Source organism: Anneissia japonica, unplaced genomic scaffold, assembly GCF_011630105.1.
Source record: "Anneissia japonica isolate Jap-2015-1 unplaced genomic scaffold, ASM1163010v1 scaffold1489_len2284818_cov182, whole genome shotgun sequence".
NCBI classification, from domain to species: Eukaryota; Metazoa; Echinodermata; class Crinoidea; order Comatulida; family Comatulidae; genus Anneissia; species Anneissia japonica.
The window spans coordinates 392,892-402,055 of NW_022698455.1; the positions used below are offsets into that span (position 1 = coordinate 392,892).

General features: G+C 33.0%; 2 long non-coding RNA genes across 2 annotated transcripts in view; one reads left to right on the forward strand and one right to left on the reverse strand.

The window, feature by feature from the left end:
* Nucleotides 1-3,832: 3,832 nt before the first annotated feature.
* On the forward strand, nucleotides 3,833-4,657 carry LOC117102525. Its single transcript, XR_004444435.1, has 2 exons — nucleotides 3,833-3,889; nucleotides 4,244-4,657. It is a non-coding gene; the product is annotated as an uncharacterized LOC117102525 (long non-coding RNA).
* A 1,145-nt stretch (nucleotides 4,658-5,802) lies between these two features.
* LOC117102621 overlaps nucleotides 5,803-9,164 on the reverse strand; it is a 12,155-nt gene continuing 8,793 nt past the window's right edge. Inside the window, exons 2-3 of the long non-coding RNA XR_004444447.1 lie at nucleotides 6,665-6,760; nucleotides 5,803-5,828 (exon numbers count right to left, since the gene is read on the reverse strand). This is a non-coding gene — a long non-coding RNA (uncharacterized LOC117102621). The remainder of the gene's footprint in view (nucleotides 5,829-6,664; nucleotides 6,761-9,164) is intronic.

A 9,164-nucleotide genomic window follows, 5' to 3' on the forward strand; every position in this document is an offset into this window, starting at 1 on the left:
GGTAAAATATCCATCTTTGGAAAATCTTTCCCCACCACTTGACAAATGCATCCTCTGAAAGTGCCTAAAATTCTTAAATTCTTTGCTCGCATTTCTTGTTACGGTAGGCCAATTTCCTCTATAAATAGCACATTTCAGGAAGTTTTCATCAATTCCGACGAAATTAGAATTAAAAACACAAAAATATTTTGTGCATTTCGGGCGCATTTTTTAGGGCTTTTTTAGGTTTATCCTTTTAAGTTATTTAAACACATAAGCCTAATAATAGTCCCAAACTCAAGAAAGACAAATTTAAGAAAGATCGTTTTAACCAAAAAGAAGGGCCTCAATATGTGTTGATGGTCAAAGAATATATTTGTAATAAATAAAACCATGATGAAAATGCTTATATTTAGTTTCAAACACACGTGTGTGGCCTATATTATAAATAAGATAAGCCCTATGTTGTATTGTTTTTTATATGGGGAGTGGGGTGGGGTGGGGTGGGTATGGTAAATTACTAACCGAAAATAAATACCCACTCTGACCCAAGACCCACGCGCCTGGTGTTGGCCCTTGTGCGGACAGGGGCTGTGCCCCCCTCTGAAGCTGGAATTCTTGTTTTTGCAAAATAAATTGATGCAATTTGCTATTATAGGCCTAATCAATAAATTCCTCATCCACCGATATAAACTTAAACATTCTTGGAATTGACATAACATTACTGATATTGTACACACCCTTGAGTGTGAAATGTGGCTCTCTTTGCAAGCACATCTAACATCTAAGAAAGAAGAGCTTACATTTGTACCAGATAAAATAACTTTGTTATCAAAATTAATACATTATGCTAATTTTCATCTTTGTAAGCGCATAAGACAGTGCAAATTATTTCTGTGACAGTCTTTTGAAGTGTGTAAAACTCCATTTTATCCCATACATAGTCAAAATATTGGTCCCCTAGTAGGTTACTGTTTGTGTTACACATTTATATATATATATAATTATTATTATGCTACCATATATAGAAATTACTGTTTATGTTACATATATATGTTTTTTCTAGTCATTTTCTAAATGAAAACAATTGGAAAAAAAACCAAAAAAACAAAGAAATGAAATAAAAGTGGGTGAAATCCCCACAAAAGACAGAAAAAAATAGGATTTTTTTTTAATGATCCGAAATATTTTAAATATGTTAACTTATTTTGGAGCTATCGCTGGTTTTTGACACAGCTTAATCATGAGCAAGTCCATGCACCTTGGGAACAATTTCGTGAAATCTCATTGTCAGTGTAGCGCCACCTATTTACCATTCGGGTTTGGCTGAATGGGATTTGTCGGGGGAGGTGGAAGGGTAGGTGGGAGGCTTCTTCCTTTAAGTATGTTATATAGTTTGGGCAGCTCCAATCCAAGGTCGATAGATGGTGCTACACCGACAGCGAAATCGTTCCCAAGGTGCATGTACTCGCTCATGATTAAGCTGTGTTAAAAACCAGCGAAAGATTAATAAAACGCAATAAAATTTATTTCAAATATTTTAGATCAAAAAAAAAAAAAATTTAACAAATACAGTCTAGATGTCCAGATGAATCTTCTCACTAAGGTAATTAAAATATTTGGTAGTTAAACAATAGTTAATTTTGATTAATTTTTAAAGTTATTTTTCTTAGTTTCTTTTTGATTTCTGTATGTTTAAGTATAATACACGGCCAGCAGAATAACAACTGTTAGCCAAATTTCTGTTTTAAATAAAGCTTTTATGTGATATGAGTCAGCTTCTCATATTTGCCTTAACATTGGCATATTGTGTCTGAATATATGGGTGCATACAAGCACTGTTCTTGTAATAGCAGATTTCCATTCTCTGTCAGCAATCGTTTGCAACAAATATTTAAAATAAAGACTATTGGAAACCATTTTTTAAAGTCTGCCATGTCCAGACTTTTAAAAATTAGATTTGATTTTGTCCCCTGAAAATGATTTAAAAAAAAAAATTAACTTGACAATGTGTACCCTGATTTTTATAACCGATAAATAATAAAAACAATAAAACACTTCCAGTGATTTAAGTCTTTCTAACATTTTCGCTGTGAAGATTTTTTAGAAAAACTAATTTTTATAAATTGATAATTTTTATTTTAAAAGTGATTTTACATTTTGGTATTTTTCATGTGACCATACATCTTTAAATATCAATACTTAACATTTTCTTTTGTTTAACATGTTCGTTTGATTTTGTTTTCTTTTTTTTCTACCTTGTTTTGCAAACCCGCAGTACACTCTTAAAAAGAGTAGGGGATTGTCTACTGGTGCAATGCCCAAGCACCACCAGAAGGACCCCACTTGAATTGTCTTCTTCCTTGGTGTTTATATCGAATAAATGCAATTCAATTCGAATAAAAATAGAATTTTATAAAAATATAGTCTTGTCTTTATTTTTATTATGCCCACCGCTGCCTTGAAATCTGCAAAATTAATATGTATTTTTCTTCCCAATTATATAAATTTAAAGCATTTAAACCATCCTATTACTATAGTTTACATTCACCAATACAAATTTATTTTTGTTTTCTTCTCCGTCTGGATGTTTTTGGGAAACTCCACCTTTTAAGAAAAACAAGGAATAAAAATTCCCTAGAATATTCCGATTGATATAATTTCTTCATTCCTTAAAATTAATAAAATTATTGTCGTCTCTACCTGCTGTTTCTTAATCTTTTTTTTTTTTTTTTTTTTTTTTTTTTTCGACATTTTTTTGCAGATGCACCAACTGAACATGACCCATGCTGCAAGACATGAAAAGCATGACCCATCCTGCAAGACATGAAAAGTATGAGGTTTTGTGAACATTTTCCTGAATAGTGTGATGGCATAATCCTGATAAAAGGAGGTAAAGCAGCATACAGTCAAATTATAAAGTGTAGAATCATCTGCCTGTTTAACAAGGGTGCATACTACTGATGGGGAAATACAATACACCAAGTATTCCTCATGATGATGACATATATTGAAATATTCAATCTCAACACGATGGCATGTATTTCAATACTTGGAGTATGTATTATACTTATCTGAGATTAATCAGTGGACCTTTCAGTATTACTGTACAATACTGTTTGTGGGAATTATATTTGGTGTTTGGAAAAAAGTAAAACAATTGAAAATCATCAGAGTAGGCCTAAGTGCTGATACTTAGAAATTGGACTCTTGCAAGTTATCTTCAGGGTTGGAGCCAGCGGGCGGGCTGGGGGCCCCCCATCGGGGAGAGATTCCCCCGTCTTGGAGAAAAAGCAGAATTCGTCGGGGAGAAAAAAAAATTATATGTATTTTCTACATAATAGACTCTAAAATCGATTAAATAAGTCTTTGAAAACCGGCCTTGACCACTTTCGTAACCTTTTAATCGAAAAAAAAATCAATTCGTCGGGAATCGGCTCCTCCCCCATTGGGGACCTTGGACCCCCCCGTCGGGCAAATCCTGGCTCCAGCCCTGGTTTTTTTTTTTCATCAATTGGGCATGTACTGCGTTGGTGTACATGTTGGTGTTACAATAAAGAATATGTAGCAATGCAGTACTTGCTGCTATTTGAAAATTGGATTTAAACACTAGCCACTAAGTGCAGCTCAGTAGTTCCAATTCCTACCAATTCATTATGAAGCCAAATAAAACATAAAACACCATTGAATGGCATTACAGTACATACTGGTACATGAAAATCTGATTTACACATCAGATAACTAGCCTGGTGTCTTATCCAATAGAACACTAACCTTGCGCTTAACCAAATCTTTATTTGTGAAAGTTACTGTGCATATAAAAACAATATTTGTAATTTTTTTTTTTTGCAGACGACATTCCTCAAGATAACAAGTAATTTTTGATATACATCAAAGAATTATAAATATTGTAAATATTAAGTGAAATATAAGGCCCGTAGCCAGAGGTTTTTTTCATGGTTCTGGAGAACCCCCTCTCAAATTTCTCAAACAAGTTTTCCAACCAAACTAATGTACTGCAGACCCGGCCACGAGGACTCTGCTTTTATTAGCATTATTTAGACCCATAATGCACAGAAATCCTCTGGCTTTGGAAGTTTCCGCGACCCAACCTGGACCCTGGACTCCACGCCCAGAGAACCCTCCTTAGAAGAACCTGGCTACGGGTTTGAATATGCTGAAGCTTAAGAAATTATATTAACTTTATTATTACCTTATTATCACCTGTTTGTGACTAATTTTTTTATTTTTTTATTTTTGGTAGATGCGGCAACAGAGGTGCAAGACAGGAAAAGTACTGCTGCAGAGCAAGACATGGAAGAGAAACATTGTTTAATATAGGCAATTTAACTTTCTCTAATTGAATTTGTGATACATACAGAAGTTTAGCTTGAACATCTTGCTGAATATTGCGATGCCGTAATCCTGGTGAAAGAGAACATACAGCGGTTGTATTATTTATGAAGTTATTGCAGCATCAAGGCAACAATTGCTTCATTCTGAAAAAAATGAGTATATTGTACAGAAGATATGAACTGGCTAATTACAATATCACTAGAGAACCAGAAACCTACTATAATGTATTAATATCTATTGTATAAGCCTATATAATGAATGTTGATGCCTAATAATTTACATTTTGTGATTTTGGTTATGGAAATAAAAAATATAAGTAGTGTGTTGTGTCCGTTCTTTTGGAGACTGATGGATGCCGGTAAGTTATGAAAAGTTGTTGCAGCATCAAGACAACAATTGCTTCATTCTGAAAATTATATTGTACAGAAGATATGACCTGGCTAATTACAATCAGACAAGAGAACCACCAGAAAGCTGCTATAATTTAACACAAGCCTAGCAGATATTTTGATATCCCATGTAATTTACATTGTGATTTTGGTCATTAAGATGATACAGTTAAACTTGCCTAAGTCGAGCTTATTTTAAATGCCAAATTATTGCGTTTTCCATTAACAATCTGCAAATATTATCTAATTTTTCAATGCCATTTTGGATTTGACTTAGGCAAGTTCAACTGTACTTATAAGCAGTGTTTTGATGTTTCTTTGCTGTTCAAGTTGTGAAGACCGATGGATGCAGGTAAGGTGAAAAAAGCGCCCTCCAATAGAAAAAGGCTATATTTTCCCCATGTTTCTCAATTTCTATTAAAAGTGGTGCTGAAGGGCGCCCTCCAATAGAAAGCCAAAATTTCCAGGGTCTCTAAAATTACTATAGTCAGACTCCGGAGGGAAAACAATTTTGATATGTTGTAAAACTGATTTTTCAGACAGAAAAATGTTGTTTGACGATAAATTGGGGAAGGGTGTAAAAATTCTACCAAATATCAAAAATTGTTTTCCCCTCCAGAGCCTAACTTTAACTGTGGTGCTGAAAACCGCCCTTCATAGCCATTTTATTTCAATGTTTTTAGTGGTCTCTTATTTGCCATTAATTCTATTAAGGTAGTAGAGTGTGCCCTCTAATGGCCAGTTTTTTGTAATTGTGAAAAAATTGGATGTTAGAGGGTGCCTTTTAGTGCCATTGACGATTAAGAGGCCCTAAAAAACTTTGGAATAAAAAGGCTATTTAGGGCGATTTTCTTCACTATTTTTATCAGAACCGGACAGATTATTGTGGCCAAATAACTTAGTCATATTTTGGGCCTTTTCTATTTGAGGGCGCTTTTTTTTTTTTTACCATCCTGCTCATTCAGTACTCGAGAAGAAAAAAAACAATATTCAATAATATACTGAATACAATTAATATTTATTCAATACTATTACAATAAATTATTCAATACTATACTACTATACTATACTATACTATACTAGCAAATCACCAGTTGCCATAACCTGAAAGAACAAGTCATTAAACAAACAGTAAGAAATTCAAAGTAATACAACAATATATAAAGGCAATTTTTTAAAATTAAACATTCATGCAAAGTAATACAAGAATACATAAAGTTCTATGAAAAGGGAAAATATTTTAAAGTCAATTTTTATAATTCAAACTTATTATGCAAAGTAATACAACAGTATATAAAGTCCAATGAAAGGGGAAAATATTTTAAAGTCATTTTTTATATATCAAACATTTATGCAAAGTAACATAACTATATATAAAGTCCAATGAAAAGGGAAACTATTTTAAAGTCAATTTTCCTAAATCAAACATTTATGGAAAGTATAACACAATAATATATAAAGTCCAATGAAAAGGGAAACAATTTTAAAGTCAATTTTATAAATCAAACTCCAATGAAAAGGGAAAATATTTTATAATTGAATCAACAGTCCGATGGAAAGAGTTTAAAGTCATTAATTATTTATTATAAAGGGAAAATATTTATAAGTAATTTAAACAAGACGATTTCTTCAAGCCACAAAAAAATTTACCAATTAGACAAATTGAAGCTTTAAAAGGATATAATTACTTTACATTACCTTTTTTGTCAAATTTGGACAGAAAATATTCGGTTTGACCCAACCAAATTTCAATTACATTATGATACTAAGTGACCAGGGGTGATCATTCAATTTGGAATTGGTGCCATATAAATATTTGGTATTATTATTAAGTCACTTTTGGGTAAAGGTTCTCAAGCATTTATTTATCCCACAAAGCAATTTGCAATGGACATAAAATTCATAAGAACATTCACATAGTTTTTTTCTTGCACACTCACCATTCAGCAGTGGCAGCAAGATTAGTCATTCAGCCAAGCAGGGCAGGTTGACTTGTTGCAGAGGAGGTGCAATGTCCAAGTTTCTTCAAATTTCTACTGTAAAATAAATTACATTAAATAGATTTAGGATGAGGAAATACAAATGCATCATAAATATCAAAATGTTCAATTGTACTCATTTAGTTCAATATTAAGGCATACGCAGTCTGACGCGATTTATCAACAGGGACAGTCTTATGCCGTTGTAAAAAATATTAAACATGTTTAATATTCCACGACACAACTGCCCCTGATGCAACTCCAACATGTAAAATTCCCAGGCCCCTTCCGAGACCTGTTACATCTATGGGTAAATTTACGTCCTGGCTGTATGGGGGCACAACCATGTGTACATTCCCAGCTCCCGGCTAGTGCCCCGCTATGGCCCAGGTCCATGGGGGGGGGGGGAGAATACAATTGACAAGTGCATTACTAAATCCAGTCAAAGTAGCTACTGTACTAAAAAATAAATAAATATCATTATATTATAAATCTTTGTCACATCAAAATCAATTGTTTCGTTTATTAAGGACTGGGGCTATAGGAAGGCATTCTATGCCAAAGGCTACTGGCCACAAAAAAACAAAGAAGAAAAAGCAGTTTTGATCATTTTTCAAGAAAAAGGTCACATATTTAAGCATAATTAATAATTACTTAAATTCTGTAACTTTGTTGATATTTGATGGGAGAGCAATAATCTTGGTATCAATGTAATGCTACATTAAGGCTCTTTCAAATGGTACTAGTTGCAAAGGAATTCTTTGCATTTGAAATTTGTTGTCATATACCCACAATATGATGGCAATTGGTTGAAAAAATATTCTAAAATGCTTATAAATAGTTCTTCAATTTAGTTCAGTGAGATAGTGAAGTTTAATCTGTTCATTACAAATTTATCGAGCGTTGGTGTATGTAGTAACCGGTATTTAAAAAAATTTGTGCAGTAACTAGACCCACGGTCGGCAACCTTTTACTCTTTTGGACACAGAATTTATTGCTATAAATTCCCAAGACCCAAGACCTCAAGATATCATGAAAGTTTCGAAAAATTATACAAAATATATGGCCAATATAATACAGCAGAGCCCCTACATTTGGACACCCCTATTTGGGGACACTTCTATTAAGGGGACACTTTTCCGTGAAGCAATTAAGGGGAATTATATATTTCAACAATACGGCCAACCCTATTAATGGGACACCACATTATTAGACGGGGACAATTTCTGGGTGTGCCAAATGGTCAAATCAATATTCAAATCAGTATTCAACGCCTATTAAGTGGACAAATATACATATTTTTTATTGTATCACAAAAGCTACAGCAGTCTCAAAATAAACAAATTGTACTGTATTTTGACATCCTTTGAGTAAAAAAAAAAAAAAAACAACTTCACATCAATCCAGAATTCTTTTCCGCTGAATCCTTAGTGTGAACGGTATAGAACTGTCAACCGAATTTGTCAAATTAATTTGAACCTTAACCATAGGGATTTTGTGTACATTCATATAGGATTCCAATTATATCATAACATTACACCCTTACTTTTTAAGTTGTTACTCTATTCATGCTACATGCTTCCAATAGAATATGCTCAATAAAAAAAAATATTTGGTCATTAACATTGATATCACAAAATAATATTGGGAACATATAATATTATTGCTGATTTCATATAAATAAATATTGCATTGCAAATTATTAGTTAAAATCCTATTTGGAATTCATTCTTAGGTCAATAAAAATAAAATTAGAAAGAGTGTAGGCTTATTGTCACGCAAAAATTGGTCCGGGCTAAAATCAATTTGGGGGACTGATTTTGGCCGCTAAAATTTGTCCGGGGGACCAATTTTGGACGGTCCTCCTTGGATAATATTGGTCAGGGCAGGACACATTTTGCCTTAGCCTAAATTGTTCCGCCTACACCTGCTACAGTGCTACACTATACGAGTTCGGTACTCAACCAATTACAGCACAGTGAGTGCTTACTTATCGGTCTGCATTGATTTTTTTTGAGAGAAAAGCTTTTTGGTGGGAAATTGAAAATGAGTGACCAATCAATATGAATGTGATGGCGTTCAATCTGAAGCCTATTTTGCATACATCACCTTAGCATTACAACAGATCCTATATACAACAATATGCAACTACTGTATATACAATTTGTATATAGGATCTGTGGTAACAGAGAGTATTTCACAGAATCACAGCTGACTTTATTCGATAGGAAAGAAGCTCTTTGGGTTTAGTATAAAAATTGGGGAACAGAAAAGGCTGATGTGCTAACTTCAATTTTACTGTCCGCTGATAATGTTCTGCTTTTTCGTGACTTTAATCATATTCTTAACTTACACATGTTCATTCTATATATAATTGCATGCTGTTTACTTTTGGATGTTTGAATAAAATACAATATAATATATATATATATATATATATATATATATATATATATATATA